Raw genomic sequence first — 24,321 nt, 5'->3', positions numbered from 1 at the left:
GAGGAACGGTCATTGACTTCTTTTGACCACTCCATGGTGGCGTATGACTCCTAGGGACACAATTTCCACTTCAAAAGGGGCTCTCTAGAGCTGAAATAGGGTTTGCTATCATGCTCCACTTTGCTGTGATTCCCTAGTGGTATTAGATGTTAAACGCTCCCCCCATGGCAGAGGGAGGAATTCCACTGCTGGAGTCTGAAATGGGGGGAGGACGGTGGTGATTTGAGCCACTCCAGATGTTATCAGCCTCCAGGGCTAATGCTAGCAAGCCTGCATTAAGGATCTCCAGGTTTGGCACGTAGTTTAAAAATGGTCACACACACACACAAACATATACAACATGCGTCACAGTTGAGCTTTATCAGAACAATGTGTCTGAGCGCCTGAAGGTGGTTGTTTACGCTCTCTGTTTGGCTTCTGCCCTTCTTTCCCTGTATTTCACTTTTTAGCTTCCCTTCCTTTCTATTTGTTCTTCTCTCTCTCTAATGCTACTGTACAGATTGGGATTTTGTGCATTCATAATTTGTAATAAAGATAGTTGTTAGGGCTGCATGATTAATTGAAATAAAATCGAAATCGTGATATGGCTTAAATCGTAAAGGCTGTGATTTTATAAAAAAAAATATATACGCACTGCATGTTTCAGAATGAAGCATGGCATTGTGTTCTTTTACATGCGAGTAGGTCATGTTCCCTTGTTCCTCAGACAGCCTCAGTTCACAGAAAATGCTGCTCATCTCTGCATTAGCTCTCAGTTTGGGTCACTTATAAACTACATTTGGAAACACAACATAGTTTACATTTAAAGGCACAGTATGGAAGTTTCGCCGCTAGAGGTCGCGTATGGATACATTAACATAGGCGTGGCTTGATGACGCCGTGAATAAGCTTGGAATCATGGGAGTAGGGTTGTGCCGATGGACGATATCATGTTTAGACGGCATCGGCTAAACATCATGTGTCCCGTTTCCATGGTGACGCGTCATGCTTGGCACGTGATTCACCACAGCCAAAATAGCGCTGTATGACAGATTTAGCGCTTTTATTTCTAAATATTAACAAACTTGCTTACCAAGTCATGAACTATCTTCTATTCCGATTCTCAAATATGTGTAAGTGATTTTTTGTCGTTTAAAAAAACTTTATAAATTATCTTGATCTGTAACGTGAGATGGGCGCCGTGTTTGGACCGCAGTTCAGAGATTTCTGTCTGTTACAGCGCTTTATTACAGCGCGTGAATTCACCAGTTTCTCCCGAAAAACATGAAAGTAAGTGGCCGGTGAACTGGGAGAAAAATTTAGTTGACATTATAGTTATTTACTGCTATACTGTGTCTCTCTGATATGAATAAAAACCGTCGTCAAATATATTTGAATGGGTTGTTATTGCTGCTTCCCTAGACACCATTGTGTATTTTACAAACTATAAATGTATTGTTTTGCTATAGATTATATGTATTTAAATGTCTGAAACCTAAAATAAACATTATGTGGTTAAAAACACTGAACAGTTGTGATATAGCCTATGACAAGCGCTGAGCGCGTCCGTCTTTGGCTCAGCGCGCCAGCCATAGCGCGAAAGCACGCAGTTTGAATCTGGCAGTGATGTCACGTCACTGTACATTCGCTACTTAGTGCTCAGCTGCTGCAGAGCTGCCGACATCGAAATTGCTGATGAGATATAGAGGAAAATATCTAGTGGAAAATGAGAATATTACGAAAATACCCCCCATGGATGAGCTAATGTATTAAAAGTTTAATTAATGTTACTGTGGTATAAAGCAGGGTGGGTCAGAGAGCCTGGGACATTTTATGTTGCTGTTTTTATTATGCTTATACCTGCGATGAGATGACTAAACGCCTGTGAAGAGACGACTCGACGCCTGTGAAGAGACGACTCAACTCCGGCGATATGTTATGCCCTAAATTAATACATGATTAACTGTATTTTTTTCTATGTACATTTCTGAAATGCACTTTCTGTAAAGCTGCTTTAGAACAATATGTATTGTGAAAAGCGCTATACAAATAAAATTGAATTGAATATGCTGCAGGTGCTCCTTTCGTTTTGTTGTTTATGTTTATTTTATGAATAAATTTTAATGTCCGCCTCCTTCCCTGAACTTGAATTTTGTTAGTTGCATTTAAATTCACATTGTTTTGTTTTATCCTAATGAAATAGCCGCAAGTGCTGAATTACTACTCATACAGGTCACTTTATTTGACAAATTAAAACTGTGGGGGTAACACAGCGCTGTTTTACTTGGTCAAAACAATCATACTAAAAATACATTTGAGTGTGTTGAAAGTTGTTATAAAGTTACTCTGTGCATTCGCTCGGTGGCTAGTGTGAGACATTTGTTGCACGGCATGCTGCAGTAAGCTAGATCAATATTAGCCAGAATATCATTTTATATTAATAAAATCTGGATGACTTGTGTTGCTAATGGCATACACCTTAAAAAAAAAATCTGTTAAATTTACGCTAAAAAACCTGCAGCTGTGGTTGCCAGAAATGTACTGTAAAAAATATGTTTAGACCTAATAATATTAGGTTTTAGACACTAAACAAATTGAGGATTTAAGAAAGAATAATAGTTAAAACATCAAGCTTTTATTTTATCAGAAATTGTATATTGCGTATTGCGGTATATTAAAAATTCATAATCATAACAAAAATAAAACACCGGTATTCTGTATTCTCAGTATACCGCCCAGCACTAACACAATATGTAAATATGTTTAGATCAAAATATCCCAAAAACACTAGAACGCGTCATATATTTTGTTGTAGAAACGTTGACACCATGGAAATTTAAAGACGCTTTAAAATATTATGTTTTATTTAGACAGGCGAGCAACTGTTTGGATACCTTTATCTACAGAAACTAATAATTGTTATATAGCTCAACACAGTTAGTCTTATTGTTTGAGTAACGTATTTGTACCTCAGAGACAAAACTATTTTGTCAAGTTGCTAACATAATCAGAAAGGGCTTTATTTGTAGTAACAGCATTTTCTCCAGCATACAATATATTTAAAAATTAACTGTATATTAATATTTCTTGGTTTAATATTTTATTATTATTATTAAAACAAAAATAATATAAAAATGTAGCAATAGTAGTATTTTATAGTAATATGCGTAATAAATTGTTGGGCCAAATTGTGCAACCCTCTAAATAAGCACATCTGGAGCTATAAAAAAGGGAACAAAAGAAAAATTTGAAATACTTTTCCCCCCCAAAATCACGCAGTCCTAAAAGAGTGAAAAGCAAAGGATACAATAAACTACTATCTGACAATCTATGTGTCGCCATTTCCTCAGTCATTTGGCACAGGGCCTGAAAAAATACGCAAATTTACTGACTTAATTGCAGGCAGTGCATCTCACAAACGAACAGTAAAATTGATGCTCTGTAATGACACTGAAAGTTGAGAAAATTGTAATGTTTCATACAAAACGCATTGCCAACGCCCCCTCTCATTCTTCATAAGAAACTCTTCGGAACCCGTCCCCGCTGTTAAACTGGTGTGAATACCCTACAGAAGCACTGTCACCATCAGGAACAGCTAAATGGAGAGGAGGAGTAGAGTAGAAGAAAGAGGATGAAGAAAGAAGAAGGGGGGGGGTGCTTCAGAAAGAAAAGTTTAAGTTCATAGTTAGCTTGAATCTTTTCCTCTAATTTTCCACAGACACCCTATAACCCTGTTGCAGACCCCAGTTTGAAAACCCCTGCCCTAGAGGATTAACATGCACCTTCATTCATCTTCATAAAATCTTCCCACACATTCCTGGTCCGCTTAATGTCACATGATATTAAATTACTTAATGAGACATTACGGAAGTAAAATGGGCTCCAAATTTCATTTCATGTTGACGTTAAACACGTGTGCAAAGTGTAAAATAATGTATCTTCATGAAACAACAGCTTGATTCAAGCTCAAGTTCTTAGCAACAACTGAAACTGTGCCCAAACATTGCAGAGAAACTAGATCATATGAAACTAGCCAACCAGAGAACACCAAGGCGATAACGCAAGCAATAGGAATCCAGACAAAAGGCATTTATGATGTGCCAGCAAGTGAGCTATAGCTCTGGAACAAATATTCAGTAAAACTTTCTTCAAAACAATGAGGGGGAATGTATTGAGCAAGACCCCTTGCCTGATAAAGACTTTTAAGACGAAACATTTTATAATTCGTGTCTAGCTAACACAAGTGTGACAATGGCGAACGTCTAACTGATAACTATCAATGAGGTTCTTTAAGGCAATGTTGACAAATAGCTCTCATCTGTTACTCTCTGAAAGCACCCAAACATCAAGCTGACCCATCAGAGTATACGTCTGGTTTATAGGGTTCAGTCCTTTGTTCGTTCTTTTCTACAGGTCAGACTCTTTTGGCTCAAGTGCTTTGAGTGCCATTTTCTCTACAATGCTTGATCAGGGAAGAACATTGCAGTGATAAGCTGCAATGTTACCTACATCTAAAACTTTCCTGAAAAACCTCAAACTCCAACTAGTCAATTAGTACAGTTTCTAATATGGAAGAAAGAGAAGTTCCAACCCACTTTACTACCATATTGTGACACAAAGGCCTCGTTTACACTGCAGGTCTTGATGCCCAATTCTGATTTGTTGCCTATATCCGTTTACATGTTCTTTCAATTGTGACCCATTCATGTTTACACTTGACATACTATCTGAAACATCGCGCATGTTTAAAGGGGGTTCTTGCACAGATAGACGAACGCGAAATATGCTTGATGTTAGCTTCGTGATATATGCGAAGTTCGCCAAACATCACCATGATTTTGAGGCAGAGGAGGATGAAAAGGGCCATCATTCCAGCCTGCGCGCGCATATGCTTCAGTTAAGCCGCGTTTCCACCGCAATTACCAGGAACTATTTGTCCCAGGAACTTTTTTCATAGGAACTTTTTTTGCCCCAGAACGGTTGCTCACTGCGTTTACACCGTGGACTAAAGTACCGGGAAGATTAGTCTGGTGACGTTGAACTGCGTGCGACTGCTCCTCCCAGTCTGCGCGTACTTGTTTTGAGTTTTAAGTATTGAGGAGATTCAAGCTGTGCTGTTTTTGTGTGCGATCTATTGGTTTACTAACGAGGTAATTAACAAAACGGCAGAAAAGAGACGAACACTAATACCAAAGCGTATTCATTTCAGAAAGCTTGTAATGCTAGCGTTTGTTATCAGCTATAGCGGACATGACCGTGAGATGGATGGGACGAACGCGCGCCATCCGGCAGAGAGAACAAGGTAAAAGAACCAATCAGCATGTTCAGCGCACAAGTCCCACCCCGAAAGTTCCTGAACTCTGAAAAAGTACTACCTCGCCAGCAGGGACTTTCTGGGGGGGAACTTCATTTAGACCCTGGTGTAAACACACGGAGTACCACCCCAAAGTTCCTAGTTCCTGGGGAAATTTCCTGCGGTGGAAACGCGGCTTTATTGTGTGCGAGATCTCAGGACTGGTGGGAACATACAACACGATCTCATGAAAGTGCGTATATCTAAACCACAATTTTATTTCTCATGCCACTTAAGGCAGGAACACACCAAGCCGACGCCGACGAACTAGCGCTGATGAAAGCCTACTGTGTTGTCGCCTCTCGTCGGGGTAAAAAGCTGCACTTGAACTAGGGCTGCAACTAACAATTATTTCGATAATCGATTAATCGGACGATTATTTTTTCGATTAATCGATTAATCGGATAAAAATTCAATTAGATTTTTTGTTTATTATGACTAAATAAAACCCTGTTACACTTTATTTTAAGGTGTCCTTGTTACAGTGTAATTATATATTTAAGTACAGAGTAATATTAAGTAACTACATGTACTTACTATAGTAATAGGGTAGGATTAGGTTGAGGGTTAGTTGCATGTAATTATGCATAATTTACTGTTATTACTACAGTAAGTACATGTAACATATGTAACAAGGACACCGTAAAATAAAGTGTTACCTAAAACCCTAAATTAGGATATTTATGTGTAAAAGTGTACTTTAAAAAGGGCAAAAGCCACACATTGAGTTTTACAAATATCAATATTTGCATTGTTTTTAATGATAATTGCTGATGGCAAGTTGACAACCATGATTAATGTAAAAAAAAACAAAAAAAACATTTATATCCAACATATTGTTTTAACACAATTTTTGTTAAAACAAATTTACAGACATGTTGTTCAGATGTGAAGATATAAACTAAAAACATCTCAAATATATAATTCATTTAATTTTTATTTAAAATTAATTGAATTATAAGGATAATTTGTAAAAATAAATATAGAAAGACTGAAAACAAGCGTGTGAACATAGAGCCGCAGTAGATCGCGTTTGAAAAACAATTAAAACTTAATAGTAGACAAATGCTATATAAAGAGAGCGGAGTGGAGGTACGCAGCAAGGCAAGCTAACAGGCTTGATTAAAAAGACAGGAAGATTGATGCATTAGTGCACAAACATTCGCTGAAAACCACTGAGTACAGTGACTAAAAAACAATAATTTACTGCTGCTGTTATTAACTGCCTTTATATTTAGTGCTTCGCTTTGTAAAGACCGTTTTAATTTAATATTTCTGCGGTAGAACTATTTTAATCCATCACTTATGTTGCGAGCGAACTGACTGCGCAACCTGATGCTCGAGACGCAAAATACAGACATCCCAAGTCTCCCGGAAGTTCTGGAAGTCACCCGCATATTGATAGCGGCTCGCAAATTAGTTCAAACTCCCGGGATTTGAGCACGCAAGCAAGAGCGCGCATGCGAGACAGAAGAGACTGTGCTCCAAACCGTGTAGCGCGAGCGCGCGGCAGAGCAACGGAGGGAGAGAGACCTTGCGTGTGTGCCTCATGAAGCGCGTGTAAGACAGAGAGCATCCTGATTGGCCTGTTTCAGCCAATCACCAGTAAACGCTCCCCGTGACGTAAGCAGACCAACTAATCGATAATGACATTCGTTGACAACGATTTTCATAATCGATTATTATCGATTTTATCGATTAGTTGTTGCAGCCCTAACTTGAACACACCGAGAGAACTACAGGCGACTGTCAGCTAGAATGCGCGTTCTGCGCCTGCGTGTAAATGAGACAACGATCTATTTCTGCAGATATATTCGTCTGTATTCGTCATTCAAAAAGGGGAAACCGACGCTGCCGGCTGCAGATACACATACCGTAAACAAAGCAGTGCGTGCTTACCGTTTTGAATATCAATCCTGCTAAACACTTTCTTTATTCCACTCCGCTCGTGTTAATATTGAAATATTCGCCAAGGAACACTCAGGTAAGATGACGTAACATAAGAGAGCCTTCTATCTGTAGAGTTTTAACTTCTTTGCTCGCTGTTTTGCTATTATTCTCGTGCATTGACTCTTTCACTAAGCTGAGCAGCCAATCAGAGTTCCCTCTTTCACCGACGACCCGACGCCGATTCAACATGTCGAATCGGCCGAAACAAAGCCGGCGAGGACCAATTTCAGCCGACGGCACGGAACCGTGCGGAACACACCGAGGAAACTTAGTCGGCCGACGCACAAAAACTGCCCGACGGCCAACCGTCGGCTTGGTGTGTTCCGGCCTTTATACGGCAAAAATATTTTTGCGTGCATGATACGCACTGTAAACCCCTTGGGTAGGATTAGGGGTGTGGAGTTTGAAAGAGTTTTTGGATTCTCAGTGATAGTGAAGTTATGTGATCAGTTCATTTATAGCCTAACATTAGCTTTTATCATTTCTGCAGATTTTATTTAGCCTTTAAAATTCATTCAAAGTTGTGTTCATTGGTGAAGTTTATCTTGATAAACCATGTAAGAATCACACAGCTTATTTTCTGCAATAATCCAAAAGCCAATGGAAAAATCCTTTTTTGTTTTTGTTTGTTAAGGGAAACCAGATGATGCTATAACATCCACGTTGGCCAACAAAATTACATCATCCCCTCAGCACACAAAGTTAATTTGATTTTATTCCAACTTTTAACCAAAATCCTTAAACAATACTAATTTAATTGAGAACTACTACAAATGATACTACATCAAATGATCACATCTTGTGCAGCTTTTTGACCATCTCACAAATAGCATTGCATTTTTTAGACTGTCAAATTTAAAATAGTTCTTGGCTGTTCAAAAAAAGCTGATCAAAAGCATTTTTTGCCTGAAGTAAAAAGGTTTACGTCTGTAGGTTGTGTTCTGCAGATGAATTGTGCCTGACAGAAATCAACAATAGGATTCTAAAGGATTGAATTTGGAAGTGTTAATCCGTGACGAGAATCTAAAGAACATGGCGTGACATCATGAGTGAAGATGATGGGAAACAGAGCGAACTCATAAATGTTTCAGCTCAATCCATGAGGTATCTGTACTTCCTTTGTGCATGCTAACAAAGGCAGTCAGAAAGGTTTACTGAAGCTAGTGTAAACAACATTCAACTGCGCAGCCACATTTTACTCTCCACCACCCCCCACAGAACGACACACCCTAAAACACACACAAACACCGAATGTTTTATCACTAGCTGATTTCCATACTCGCTGTCATCTCACCTGCATGCTGGGTGTTGTGGACCAGTCAGCGCATGCTAAACGTTTGTACGTGTTCACAATGCGTTTCTACTTTACTTTCATTCCTCGACTTTGTAGCACATTCAATCACTCATTCCCATTGCGATACACTCTTTCATTACAATTCCTTCTCTTTATCTTGTTTCCTGTGCTTGTTTCTCTCAGCCACTCCCTTCGTTTTGTCAGTATGTGTGCACTCTTGGGGTTGAGTTTTCTCTCTCAGCTAGACAGTCATTAATAATCCAGCGTAGTCCTGGAATCCACCAGCTCCTCAGAGGGAGTCCTAGACTCCATTGAAGCACAGGGTGTTATCTATCCATCCATCCATCCTTCCACTATCACTCTCTCTCTTTGCTTCTCCACCTGCATGGAGAATTTGCACAAACAGTGAGGAGAGAAGTATGCTAGCCATCTAAGCAATGTCATATCAAAGAGTGCTCGTGCAAATCTGCGGATTTGAAGCAGAGGAGGCTGATTGGTCGCTCCCTCTATGAAGGAGACAGAATGAGGACACGCTGGGGCTGGTTCTTCATTCAGCAGCATAATAAACAGCACATGCTGCTCCAGCACTGCAGGAAGGGGCGTGGTCACGGACAAACTGAGGAATTAAACATAAGCAGAGTGGAGGTCACGCCCACTTATATACTATGTCTTTCATGGCTGGCTTTGAGAATGCAAATTCACATGGCCACAAATCAAATGTAAAGCAACAACAGTTAGAGCTGATGAATGGCTAGAGCACTGTTTAAGGGGCCATATTCAACTAAAAACGTAAACTTTATGCGTTTTTGCAGTTCGTTTACACGACAATGGCGTTTTGGGTGCTGGAAAACGCAAAGTTTTGAAAACGGGTTTCAAAGTGCACGTTTTTGAAAACGGTCTCTGTGTAAACAACAAAAACTCTGAAGACGATGACATCACGTGTTCATCGCCATCTAATGGCCTGGAAGCAGAATATAGGGTTTTTATTCGTTTTCACGGAAAACCCTGTGAATGGGGATCGTTTTGACAATGGTGTCGTCTGTACGCGGAAAACTCAAAGGAAAAACTTCTCCGTTTTAAGCATATCGTTGTTGTGTAAACGTACCCTTAAATAGGAACCAGAAATACTGACGTCAACAAAACTGGGCGCAGTAGATACATTAAGAGAGTCGTACACTTGGGAAAGAGGTCCATTGTTGTGCTCTGTCAGGGTACCATCGGACAAACAGTGGGCAGAAGGAAGAGAAAGATACTATTAAAGTGTTTCCTCTATCCGCATGAGTCAGATTCACCTAATATGTCCCAGGCTTCTCAGAGCTTGTGATCGGCTAATAATACTGTATGGTCAGTGCTCACCGTAGACCAAGCTTATTGTGCTTTACACAAGTTTGACATATTCATGGGTCAACATCTTTTTTTTGCATAACATTCTTATCAGGGTTATTATCGTTAACTAAAACTATTAAAAACATTTGTTAATTGAAACAATCCTGAAAGAAGACATAGAATGAAAAACTTAATCTAAAATTCTAAAAATGTAACCTAACTAATTGAAATAAGTTTAAACTGAAGCACAAAAATTACAAAGTGGTAATAAACTAAAACATTAAACCTAAATAGTAATATTTAAAAAAAAAAAAAAAAAAAAAGTGACAAAGCATTCAAAATGCAAAAAACAAAATTACAAAAAAAATAAAATTAAATCGAAGATACAAAAAATAAAAGCCAATTCAAAATATTAATAAAAAACTATATTCATATATAAATATTACTAAAATAAAACTGTTTCTTATATTTTGTGTTTAGGTTAGGCTTTGAGTTATGGTTAAGGCCTGGAACAACATCCTTATCAACCTAGGTTAGGTCAATGGTTATTACATTCACTAATAAATGCATGCAAGTGTTACTTATAATATGTAGGGTCATATTTTAGGATTTTAGGATCATGTCATCCAGGCCTTTATTTCAGTGAAAGTCTTTGTGATGTGCTGGAGGAGACTTTACAAAGTGCTGTACTCTGCATTGTCAAGACACGATCTTGACCAAAAATTAATGCACCTCTTGATGGAAATAAATGTTGTGATGTTATTTCCATCAAGAGGTGCATCAATGTTTGGTCAAGATCTTGTATTGACAGTTATTTGAGTCTGATGCATCTTGACATTGTCTTGGAATATGTCTTGATTGATTTTATTTGACCCATTTGTCTTCCTACATGGTTGTTCAAGAAATGAAAAGCTACCTTAATAAGGTAGAAGAACTGTTGCCAAACATAACATGCTAGAAACATAATAATCACTGCAATAATGATCCAATCATAGACTCTTAAGCATTTGCCCATTTAAACTTTAGACTTGTTTTGGCCGTGCAGTGAATTTGTATGCATTTAATGTATGGCCAGTGAATGAAACTGAAAGACAGGAATGTTGTTTGATGTCCAACAAAGGATGTTGATCCAGGAATGTGTCCTACTTGCGCAAATCACTTGCTTAACTCAAAGCATCATATTTGAGTCCCATATTATCCATGACACTGCTTGATGCAAAAACTAAAATCCAGGCCTCAGGTGTTTCAGTAAACATGGTCTTACATCTGAGTCACACAAACTGACATCTCTAACATAGCTTCATAGTGATGATAATCCATACCACTGAGCTAAAAGGCACACAAAAGCCAAAGTTATCCAACGCAGCTGTGTTAGCACAAGAGTGACGGCTCTGTTAGCGTACGTACCTAGCATTGATTTACACAAAGATGACAGAGCACCTCGCCTGGACACTTCAATGTGGAGACGTCTTCTACAAGAAAGCAGTCTTTTCTGTACTTGCGCAGTGAAACAGCTGTCCGTTTGAGGATCATGTAAGCCTGAGATTATCTTCAGAGGAAACAGATGTTGTACAGTAGAGAGATATTCTCACACTCTTGGCTCTTTAATAAAGAAAAGAACCCACTTCTGCTGTTGCGCTGAACAGAAGTCGCTGCAGCCTTCCTGTTTGTTCCTTCCACCCAAAGGGTCTTGTTACTGCACGGGCACGGCATTTTCTGAGAAGGAACAGACAGTCACAGCAGAGGTCAAAGGTGTCTTATTTCGAAAAGCATTGAATACAGGGGAACAATAATCGTCACGACACTGCCTTCTGAGAGTGTGTGAAGGTCACGTCTGAAGGTCATGATCACTGCACAAAACATCACATCAAGTCAGCGCTTATTTCTCGGTTTCATTACGCAATGACTGGAAAAGGACACATTTTTAGTCCTGAAGGTTTGGTATTTGGTCAATTTTAATGGGCAAAATCCAGTTATGGCAATTAGTAATCCACGCAATCTATTTTGCGTGAAGGCAAAAGATTTACTCACACAGATTTCACAGGGATTCGCCATGTTGACTAACAGAAAGCTTCTTGGTTTGAAAGTGACTTCTGTGTGAGCAGTGCTTCATACGTCGCTACACTATTCACAATAGACAACTGACCTTTTTTGCTCTCAAAATTGCCCTCACGATCTTTCAAAAAAAAAAAAAAAAACACTTGCTTCGCCTGTAACAACGTCCCTTTTATGCTGAGGTCACTAAGCACTTGTATTTTTTGGCAGGTTGTTGCCACCTTTTCATGTTGGTTTTAAGAGTTATTTTTAAACTAGATATATGCCAACTTCCCTACTATATGAAAAGCAGTACTGTCAAAATAGGCAGGATTCATAAACCGTAAGAAAAAAGAATAACTGGATAATTTACTTTATTCCACTGAGATTCAAAACTGCATATTAAGTTGACACTTTAGTAAAACTTTTAGGAGTCATATTCAGAAAACAGCGACACGGCTGACATTGTAGGTCACATAATGGGAACATGGTGGGTTAAAGGGTTAGTTCACCCATTATGAAAATTCTGTCATTAATTATTCACCCTCATGTCGAACCAAACCCGTAAGACCTTCGTTCATCTTCAGACTACAAAATAAATGAAGATATTTTTGATGAAATCCGAGAGCTTTCTAGCTCTCAAGGCCCAGAAAGGTAGTAAAAACTGTTCAAATTGTCAAACAGCTCTTGGATTTCATCAAAAATATCTTCATTTGTGTTCCGAAGATGGAATTACATGAGGGTGAGTAGCCTAATTAATAACAGAATTTTCTTTTTTGAGTGAACTAACCCTCAAGTAATCTGGATTGCAATCATACTACATACACTATCTTTCAAAATTTTAAGGTCAGTAAGATTTTTTGAAAGAAATTAATACTTTTATTCAGCGAGGATGCATTAAATCAGATTTCACACAAAAATAAGCAACAACTTCTAAATGAATAAGAATAAATGGTTTTTAAGCAGCAAATCATCAAATTAGAATGACTTCTGAAGGATCATGTGAAACTGAAGACAGGAGAAATGGCTCCTGATAACTGAAATTTAATTATCTTTATTAATATATCGAAATAAAACATTTTTTACTGTATTTTTGATCAAATAAATGCAGCATAGGTGAGCATAAAAGACTTCTTTCAAAAACATAAAACCTTACCAACCCCTTTTGAACAGTAATGTACATGCCTACTTATAGAACGCCGTTTATTAAATAAATACTCATGATGGGAAAGGAGAGAGAGAGTGAGCAAGAGGGAGATTTGAAGAAAGACTGTAGGAGGAGAGATGGCTGAGAGACATTACAAAAGAGAAAAGGTCAGAGGAATATCGCTGGAAAAAGAAGGTTTATGATCAGGCAAGAGCTTTGGGACCCGCGTTAATATTAGAAAAGCTTTCCAGCGCTGGAGAGACCTGGTTTTGGACCAAGTGTGAAAACAGCCGTTCTCCAAGTGTTAGCACACACAGAGACTCTCCCACACATCCTCACTCACTGCTGTCACCAGCTGGACCAGGTGGTGAAGTTATATTATCATTAATGAATATGAGAAAAAACTTGAATTAATGAGCTGCAGATTAAAAGAACACCCGCAATTTCCACTAGTTACAGAGATGGACTTACACACACACACACACTACGGTTTTCTCACATTTTTACAGTTTGAGAGAGGTGAACGATGTTAAATTCAGTAGCCAGAGAAGTAAAGACAAAAAGAGTGACAACGTGTGCATCTTAATTGAAACATGTCGCCACTTTCAAATGCAAAACAGAGCCTTTCGTTTAACAGCCTCCCTCCAGCCCTCCAAGACAGGGCAGTTACTGTGGCCTCAAGCAAAGGGGTCAAAGGTGACAGGACAGACATCTGCCACAACAATGACTTAGACTGTCTGACACAACAGGCCAGCGCAGATTTACAGCACACATGTTTAAAACGCATCTACTTCTCCTTTCTGCTCTGCTTGCTTGACTTCTGGTTTCAATGGATGATTGTGGAGCTGTGTTCAAAACAAAGAACAAAAGAACACTAAACAAGCGGCAATGATTTTTTCATCATCACTTAAACGTCAGCCTTTGTTTGACCAACAGCCTGAATCATGCGAGTCAGCAAATATAAAAAGGCACAACATCAGCAGAATGAGCAAATGTGAGATAATATGCATGTGCAACTAACAGATATTTGAAATCACAGGCCATCTGCTAGAAGTTATGAAAGAATTAAAAAAAGGGCAGTGAATTTATAATCTCTCAGAGAAACAAGGGCGCCGCCATCTTTAGAATATTGTCTTTGAACTTCCGTTTTTGCGGTCGCTCTGTATATCTCTATGGCATCGCTGTCCAGGAGTAATTAGCTTTTGAAGTGGATTTACTTAATGTAAAGTTAACGAAGGTTATCATGAGGATTGTAATGTTTAAAGCAGATGTATTAACAAATGTCAGTGGACCGGGAAGATTTTAAAACGAGCCGTTCATTTATAAATAGGCAAGATCGCTGTGACAATACAGACCGGAAGACAAAAGACAACGAGTGCAGCGCTGAAAAGGGGCGGGGCTACATAAGGTCTATAACTGATTTCAAAATGATTCACCAGTCCCTATAGTATGAGACAAGCTCTACTCTCACTCCAGCTTCTGGAGTGTAAGATATAACAGACTTCACACTGTACAAAGGTTCTTTGGGTGGTTGATTTCAGCCAGCGAAAGCCTGTCAGATCTGAGATGGATCCTGCAGTTAACCTGCAGCCGCTGCAACACACACCACTGGCATAAAACGCTAGAAGCTTGCGGGGGAGCATTCAACTTAACACCACAGCGAGAAGCAGACAGTGTATGCAAGACCAGGAGAAGAATTGGAGTCAAAGAGCCATCATATTGAATCAGAGGGCTCCGGTCGCCCTCTCCATTGGAGGTGACAGTACAGAAGGCCTGGTCTTTACAAAGGCACAGCTATGTCTCCAACATTACCGCAAGAAGCTTGTTTCCAGCCACAGATGATAAATGACATATACGCTAAGATGTATATAATGTCTGTGGTCAAAGCAACTGCTCTGGAAACATTTGAGCTGTGGTGATCAATGTGTGGGAAAAATTGGTTAGAATTTGTTGCCTGGTCTCTCCTCTTTTACCAAGAATTTATATCTTAATCTACCATCTATGACAATAACAAGTAATAAAAAGCTTGTTCAACAGGTTTAGTAGTTAGGGTATATCAAGTCACATGGTTGTGTTTGCATCAGCATTATATCCACTCAAGAGATGCTTCTCAAAGCAAACAGTTCACGCTAACTGAGTAAACAAATACTTGTAGGTAACCGACTAGTGGCTGTGGGAGGACATCATCCGGATTAACTGGATTTAAAGGGACAAACTGGTTGTGTCGGACACTAGGGCAATTAGAGGACTTAAAGGGATAGTTCACCCAAAAATGAAAATTCTGTCATAATTTACTCGCCCTTAAGTTGTTCCAAACACGTATGAATTTCTATCTTCTGCTGAACACAAAAGAAGATATTTTGAAGAATGTTTGTAACCAAACACTTGAAGGACCCCATTGACTTCCGTAGTGTTTTTTTCCATACTATGGAAGTCAATGGGGTCCATCAACTGTTTGATTTCCCATATTCTTCAAAATATATTCTTTTGTGTTTAGCAGACAAAAAGAGAAATTCATACAAGTTTTGAACAACATGAGGGTGAGTAAATGATGACAATTTTAATTTTTGGGTGAACTATCCCTTTAACGCATGTTTATGGTGAAGTGCACTCAAGAAGGAAACAGTACTATGCTACGGAAAAGTGACTTTTCATTCAACAGGGAGGAAGTGTGACTGGGGGAACTGCTGAATGCTGCTGTACATAAGCAAACAGGGTTGTCATGCAGGTTGTTGAATTCATAAGGTATAAAGACCTGACTCGTTAAACAAATATACTAGGCAAATGATGTGGCTTCAGTTAAAGGTGCTCATATTCTCACACGTTCCCTTTTAAACAACAAGTGGTCTGGCCACCCTTCGATCAACAATGTTTTAGAAATAGTTTACTTGTTGTTCATCATTTAATTAGCCTCATGTTGTTCCAAACTGGTGTGAATTTCTTTTCTTTTTTTCACAGAAAAGGTGATTTTGTTTTTGGAAAAATACCTCACCACTCTTATGGATATATTGAAAGTGAATGACGACAGTGGCAAGCTCAAAAATAAAGTATATGAAATTGGCCACATGACTTCTGTGCAATCCAAGTAGCCTAACTTTTAAGTGTGAAAAACAGACCTTATATACTTTAAGACCTATAGCTTATTCAAAAATAAAAATGATGTCATCCTTTAGAAGATATTTGAGAATGTTGAGGTCAAAACATCATAGAAACCAAAGAAAAAATTGCTTTGTGTTGTACAGGAGAAAGTAAGTCATACAGGTTTGGAAGAACATAAGGGTGAGTAAATTACAGAATTTTATATAGCTCACAATATACATGCAACATTAGAGCATTAACATTAATGTAAATATCTACATATTTCAGATGATTTTGCTATAAAAAGGCATGTAGTTCATGACGATTATCCTACAACAAATGAGATGGAAACATAAAAAAAAATCATTATGTAGATATGTTAATCTAAGATAATTTTCCTTGAATCATAAGAGTAATAAACCCATTTAGGTCAGTTCAGCCAGATTTTTTTTCCTGCAACAAATTTACAGTCAGATCCTGCTTATGGCAGTAAACCAATTGTCAAGCTTTACATGGAAGATGCCCTAAAAAAAAAAAAAACTGCAATTTAACAGGGTTAATTATCTAACACCAAGACAACAAAACAACTGCCAAACCAAAAAGCAAACCCTTGGGGATGTCAACGAGTTGAGCAGGACAGCTTTATCAAGCACTACTGTCCACCAACGTCATCATAAGAGTTATGTATCTCTGACTAATACAAACATGGGCTCAGGAAGCGTCCTGGTATGAACTAGGAACAAAATAATCTAGATGTTTTCTTAATGAAAACTCCCTTGTGCCTGGTCTCCGCGAACTAAACTAACCAACGCTGGCCTGAACGCTGGGCTAAACGGACAGTAGACAATGGCACGACAGGGAGCCAAAACAAATACAGATTCTGCAGGTTGGACCTGACATTTTATGTGTTTGATGACCCAGACTTCCTCAGTAACTCTGGAGCTCCATCACAGGTATCAGAGAGAGCAGAATGCCACTGACAAATAGGTTAATTAAATCATACCCACAGGAATGTATGAGAGAAACGAGAAAAAACGAGTCTGGAGACAGACCTCAGGAGTTTTCTCTGATCAGCCTGTGGGGGCTGGTGAGGATCTATCCTTCAGGATCAGGGTGGGGATTGAACGGAACCCACCTGGACTGCAGAATCTGATCCCAACAACCCAATGTGATGTTGATGAAAGGCTATAAAGCTCAACCCAGAGAAGTACCACCATTCAAATCACAAGGAACCAAAATGGCTGGCTTTTTTCCGAACAACAAGTTCAAAAAGGTGCAGCACGCACATCCAAAACAATAAAGCTGGGTGCTGGGCAGACAGGTAGTTGCAAAAAATAAACAATGAGTCCACACACCAGAAAGTGCTCCTAAGTGAGTTTAATAATTGCTCACCACGCGTAACGTTTCGGGCCCAAGCCCTTCATCAGACATAAACAAGTGGGGAGACACACCTCCATATATACAGCCATGCATGGTCACATGATCACATACATCCATGATAGGACCAATCAAGTGAAAAAGCAATTACATCAGAAAACAGACCATCTGAAACAGTCTTCTTGTAAGAGACGTGTCTGGTATCAAGCCGTTCTATTTTCAGCATTTTTTCTGTCTGGCTAAGATAGACATCATTGAGGATCCTGATAAGGGTGATGACTGAAGCTTTCAGGCATCAAAAAATAATTTTGATGATTAAATACCCAAAACCCAAGAAGGGAAGATTAAAAATAGTCTAATGTCTGGTTATGTGAGTGGAGGAAGACATATAAGGCAAAAAAAATGGGTATGTGAAAGCGAGAATTAACATACAATCAATCAACTACAAATTGCGGCGGTAGATGAGGCAAGACATTTCAATGCGTTTAAATAACCGTGGGTTTCCACAGCTGCACACCACTCTAAGCTGCCCTACATCTGTTGCTTCTCGCATAATTAAAGTGACCCCGGTCTGGAGAGCAAAAATTGAGGGACCAAAACCCAACAATTCACAACACAGGACTCTGCTTCTGTTTCATAGACATTATGTGACGCATTGTATTATGCGTCAAGCCACACACACTATACAAATATAGGGTTCCTATGATTTCCAGGGTTCAGAAAACATGGAATCGCGGAATAAAGTCGTGTAATTTACTATTGTAATTTACAAAAATGACAGAAACGTCAATTTGGCAGAATAAATCAAAAGTTTGTACACTTAATCAAATTGTGATAGGGACTAAAGTCTGTGAATATTAAACCACAAAAAGACTGCTATTTAAGTCTGTGTGTGTATCTTCAGATACACTCAACAGTCTTCACTACAACCCGACAAAATAAACGTTTGGTTTAAGTTGTAGAAATTATGACAGAAATATATTAATATTGTACAGTGCATGTAATTAAAAATCGGGCACAATTATTGCTAAAATTGTAATGAAATATTTAAGTTCTATGAATTCAACTAATTAGACACCCTTTTGATTATTAAAATGTAATTAAACCATTCAAATAGATGTAAATGAAAAAAACATGGATTTCATAGGGCCCTACAAATATATAATAAAGCTCATAGGGGGTATTTTCAAACCCGCACCCAACTAGCATCGTGGTTACGCTCATATGGTAAGCAGAGAGACAATGTGTGCCTGGCCATGTGCAGCAAAAAGGACGAAAACAGACCCCATAAAAGGTCCCCATAGGGGTGCGGAAGCTTCAAAGGCACAAATGTTACAGAGCAACACCTGGCATGCTCGCCTTTGTGGTGACTTGTTGCCTTGGCTACGGACCCTCCTGTCTGATCCTAGAATAACCGCCTGATGACACGGAATGCTCGTTTTAAATTATGAGAATGAGATTATGGAGAAAGTTCTCTATAGATCACTACAAGGGACATTCAATGTAAACAAGAGACCGCAGAACTAATTCTAGAATGTTTGAATGGCTGCTAGGTTTCAAGGGATTCAGAGAATTCTTCTTTAGTTGAGTAAAGGAAGGAAGTTATGAAAGACAAATCCCCAAGATTTGGTCTGAAAAGTGGCAACACTATTCGTTGTTCAGGGTCAAAACATCACGCTCTGAAATTAACTTTGGGAAAACCAATTTAAAGAGTGTCAAATCTATCAGTTCTCCTGGCTCTTTGTGCTTCCTTCAATTTTGAATCGAATTTCACTTGTCTTGCAGCTGAAATGTGGCGTATAAGAAAATATACCAGTAAAATGACTCTTCTCTCCAAAACAAGAGCAAAAAGTTATCCTACTTCACTGGTGTTTAGTTAAGAACCCCTGGGCCTATTCATCCTGCTCACACACACACACTACACTACACCGGCCAGCCGGTGAATCAATTTGCAGCATTTAATTACGATTGGGTGATTTTCTCAGCTGATGCCCCCCAGACCAGAGAAGACATTTCTCATGTGGTTGCCAGTGTTGAGACACAGCTGAGATGATTTTCTGTGCAAAAGTCTCAAACCCCCAAAACCCAGACGGCACTCTGAAATCCTTAATCACTTGACCACAGCTGTTATTACAGACAGCCAATCATGTAGAAATAAATATTAAGCATGCTAATCACTTCTAAAAATGAGTGCCACACCTATTTTTCCAAAATGTTAGGGTCATTTTGGATTATGCGTCAATGCAAATTCCCTCTGAAGAAGGGATAACGGTCTATGAAGATAAAAACGACACTCACATGAAGTATGCAATTAAAAGCCTTTGTTGGAATAAGGATATTACGCTAAAACCCACAATCAAACCGTTACGGCTAGAAGAGCTATCATCAGGATGTGCTTATGGGCCAATCATAAATTAAGGAAAATTCTTTGGCACACAAGCGTGGTGCCACACCTGCCAAAGACTCCTTAACATTAGGGTGGTAGTAAAGCAGGTGAAGACAAGGCCAAGGAGGACGTCAATAAAGTTGTGGTCTGAATTCCCACATTGCACCCCTGTCAGTGCTGATGCAGAAGGAATTGCGCTGTTCTATTCTCGGCATGAATTCTGCATGCACACAATAAATGCATGCCATATGATGGGTTACACATAAGGAGGGTTTCCCACCCCAATACTCCAAGTCCCATGAAATACAAACACACTCTCTGATTAATAACAATTCAAGGATGATCAGGACACTATGTAATATCAGTATATTTGAACAAATTTCCAGGAGACCTGGAAACCCCATTGAGATGTTTACGCAGTTGATAACAGTGGACCCATTATCCTGAACCTCTACTTCTTATGTAAATTTGTACAAAAAAAGCCTAAACTGAATGCATGTATGCGTGTGTGTGTGACGTGTGTGTATGTATAGTGTGTAATATATATATATATATATATATATATATATATATATATATATATATATATACACACACCTTATCAAAATAGATGGTTTATTTATAATAAATAATTTACATATAAAAATAATTAATACAACCAATTGATGAACGCCCCAAACCTGCCATGCGTCTGTGCTATACACTGCACGCGCAGCAATGTTGCCAAATAAGCGCTGTATCTCCGGCTAAGGGAGATACATTCACCGCTTTCAAATAAGGAAAATTAGAGCTGAAGGTGTAGCAGCTAGCTGTCTAACAAGCACTCAGATATTATTCCTAACGTTGTAAATAAACAGAATGGTTCATTGATTTTGATTCGTGAAACACGATGAACGCCGCTAGGAAACGACGTGTAACCGTCGCCCATTTCATGTCAACACGCTGTATGTTATATCATATTGTCATTTGGAGATTGCGCCTACCCGTTCTGTTCATATGCAGTCGTATGGATTTGGATCTGCTGCTCTTCTGGGCTTGTGTCCGTGTATTAGGAACCGCTGGTGATGAAGAACACCTTCACCAAGTGTAAACGCTTCGTCCTTCTGTTTTCCTTTCCTCTTAAACGATAAGTCCTGGTTTTCGCACTCACCAGCCAGCACGTAGCAAATGTAAAAGATCTGTGATCAGAAGATCTCCATGAAAGAAGAGTGCAGCCCCGTCGCGTCCGCAGACGGAAGGACCTCTGTATGTATCAACTGTAGCGACGCGGTTCTGGTATCATTGGTGGACGCCGAGCGCATACGGGCGCTCTGACTGCAACAGCTTCTGCGCTTGGTGGGCGGAGCTATTGAGCATTATTCATGAGGAGGCGGGAAGTATGTCTGCCTCCAGTTCTCCACACTCTGCACTTTAGCCTGAAATTATGATGCAGAATAGCCTAATTATTAATAATAGATTAATGCTGACTTTGACACCATGACAATTTTTTAAACTGAGTTAGTTTTCTTTATTGAGTCTCTAACATTTATAAATAATAACAAATCTAGATCTACAAGCTTAATTTAAATCTAGATGTAGGCCCGGTTTCACAGAAAAGGCTTGGATTAAGCTAGGATTAGGCCTTAGTTCAAATTAGGATATTTAAGTAAACGTGCCTTAGAAAAAAAAAACATTACTGATGCGAATCTTGAGATAAAAAAATGGCACAGACATATTTTTTAAGATATGTAAAATATGTCTTAGAATATGGGGGGCGGGGGGGGGGGGGGGTGCCAAATGTGCCAAATGTGTTGTTAAGTGGGGGTTTTGTGTGTGTTTTTTGTAGGACAAGTTGAGTCATTGATCTTATCTGATCTTCTGCAGCTCAAACTTGCCTATGGGCATCAAAGCCATTCTCTTGCTAATGCCAACCTCTGCATCATTACTTATGTTTTCCACTTTACATCAGACAATTAACACTTAAGGATGAAAGGGGTATTTCTGGATTATAGGCTAGCCTATAATGTAGCTACAAAACTCTCTGATTAAGGTCTGAGACTTGGCATTTCTGAGGAATTTGTAGATTGCTCATTTTAATGGACTCTTTCCCAATGTGCTGTGGTTGAATCAAAAACATTTCTGTGAAAAATAGGTGTAAAAAATACCTGACTGACTGAGAACAGGCCAATGCATAAAATGTGCTCAATTTGGGATCTGTTTTCTTTGGGGAGGAGAGAGAAAGAATTCAGTAAAAGTTTATTTCCTTATAAAAGGCTGCCTCTGAGGCCATATATGGATTTTGTGAATATGCATCTTCCTACACCTTTAAGAAACTCTGTATCTCACAAGAACAAGGCAAGTTTGGAACACTGTTTTGCTTTAAACATCACTCTGATTCACAAAAAGTGAATATTTTTATGTATTTTCTCAATTTATATGTATGATCTACATAAAAAATAACCCACAAACTTAACACAAAGAACATAACACATGGTTTAAGAACAGTAAGAATTCTTGTGTTTCTAAGAACTGTAATTCTAGCTGAATAATCAAGTGAATAATTCAAGATGGAAAGTTCAGTGGAAAATGTACCATTAGACCTACTGTGCACATCTAGCCCGCTTTGAAGAATACACATCTTAGACGGCTCTGACACGGTGAGACGAGGCCTGTCGGACGCACTGGACAAAGCATTAACAAAGAAAGCGCCTAATGCGAAATAGATTTGATTTCTAGTTGCTTAGTGCCAACACTTAATTGAGTAAAAGTCTAACTGCTCTGATTGATATGTCAACTGGATGGGTTTGCTGGCAGAATGTCTGAGACTACTGTGGATTCAATGAATGCAGTTAGATCAGACAGTTATCAGTGGGGGTTGTGAGTGGTTTTAATAGGCGTTGCAGGGGTTTTCTGTTCTAGGTGTTTTTTATTGGCTCAAGTCAAAATAACCCATCCCCAAATCCTTAATCTATACACTGTACTTTTTTATTTTTTCTGTGATTGTAACCCCCACTTATTGTTTTTGTATGTTTTGAGCTTTTCAGAAACTCAAACCATTATATTTACTTTATATTTATTCTAAATAGAAAAACATGGATTTATTCTGTTTCGGCACCTTCAATGTAAGTATATTGGATCAAGTCAAGCAAAAACCACAAGTCCTTTCCTCAACAAGCCGCATGATTTGAGGTATCATTCATGTCCGTATAGCATAAATGGTGCAAATCATTCACCAAAGTTTAAGACTTATGATTACAGGTTTGTTCAAATCCTTAACCGTAATGAGCAACAATAATAGTGATGGTTGTCTTCGCAAGCACCAATAAATTACCATTGAATTGAACCCTTTCACGCGTACGATCACACCGGTGTGATCATCAGTCTTGGCTGGTCCCTGGAGCGTACGATCACACCCATAGACATAATAAATACATAGACGCCCTATTGGCCGCTGGAGCGTACGTCAACGGCGCCGCCATGTTGGGGATGGCAACTTTCCCATACCTCTCATACCGGGAATTGAGAAAAACGCCTGTTTTGTGCGTTGCTTGGGGCTGTACACATCGCCACACAATTGAAAACAGCTTTCGAGGAATTACCTTTCACAAGCAAGACTGAACTGAACGTTTGTTTTTGGTTGTATTTGGTCATGATTTAATTAGTAATAGTAACGTTCAGAGGTTACATTTAAAAATACTACTGTTATTGTGTCACGAAATGTAGTTTTAATAGTTTTTCAGTCGACAATGTAGTTGTTTAAAGCTCAAATATGTGGTTTGTTTATAAAGATAGCGCCTATTTAAAAATTTGATCTGACGTTTTCGGAGTTGTAAGAGCTATCACCGGGGCTCAGCGCTCGTCTACCCCGCCTGGAACAGCCGTACCTCGCCCAGTGCTTCTGAAGTTTTGCCGCTGACTCGGATGTCTGTAGTCTAGTGGTTAAACATGAGATATAATTCGTCTTGTGTATATCTAACGGGCGATCTTTGGTCTCATTAATCTATAAATGGTTCCCTGGTAAATCGTTTTGGCTGAGGGCAAAGTGAAGTTTCATAACTTTATATTTAGGCTATTTTAACGTTGTATCCTGCTGTGTTTGACTGAAGCTACTTCTGTTATAATGGCTATTACTGATCAATAAAACTGAAATTTAACAAAAAGAGTTAAATATTAAAATGTCACTATTTAACTTATTTTTTATTGTATATATTCTGTAATTGATATTTCTTATTCTATTGCTATTATTATAGTATTATTAATAAACCATATGCTATTACCAATATTTTTATGATTGTATTATTGTAATTATATAATTATTCATTACTATTTTATTTGCTGTATACTATTTGTTTATTTTATTGACTAAACTATTTACTATTACTTCTCACTTTATGTTATATTTACTATTTGCATTGCAC

At 38.7% G+C, this 24,321-nt stretch overlaps 1 protein-coding gene across 2 annotated transcripts in view; it reads right to left on the bottom strand.

Moving 5' to 3' along the window:
- The window catches only part of tanc2a (tetratricopeptide repeat, ankyrin repeat and coiled-coil containing 2a), a 180,563-nt gene extending 159,338 nt beyond the window's left edge, over window positions 1-21,225 (bottom strand). For both annotated transcript variants that reach the window (XM_056234696.1, XM_056234697.1), the window contains exon 1: window positions 20,908-21,225. The gene's annotated coding sequence lies outside the window, so the exon portion shown is untranslated. The remainder of the gene's footprint in view (window positions 1-20,907) is intronic.
- Between the last annotated feature and the right edge of the window lie 3,096 nt (window positions 21,226-24,321).

Source organism: Rhinichthys klamathensis, unplaced genomic scaffold (genome assembly GCF_029890125.1).
Source record: "Rhinichthys klamathensis goyatoka isolate OS25496 unplaced genomic scaffold, OSU_Roscu_1.1 h1tg000401l_1, whole genome shotgun sequence".
NCBI classification, from domain to species: domain Eukaryota; kingdom Metazoa; phylum Chordata; class Actinopteri; order Cypriniformes; family Leuciscidae; genus Rhinichthys; species Rhinichthys klamathensis.
This window is presented reverse-complemented; position numbering and strand designations above follow the sequence as displayed.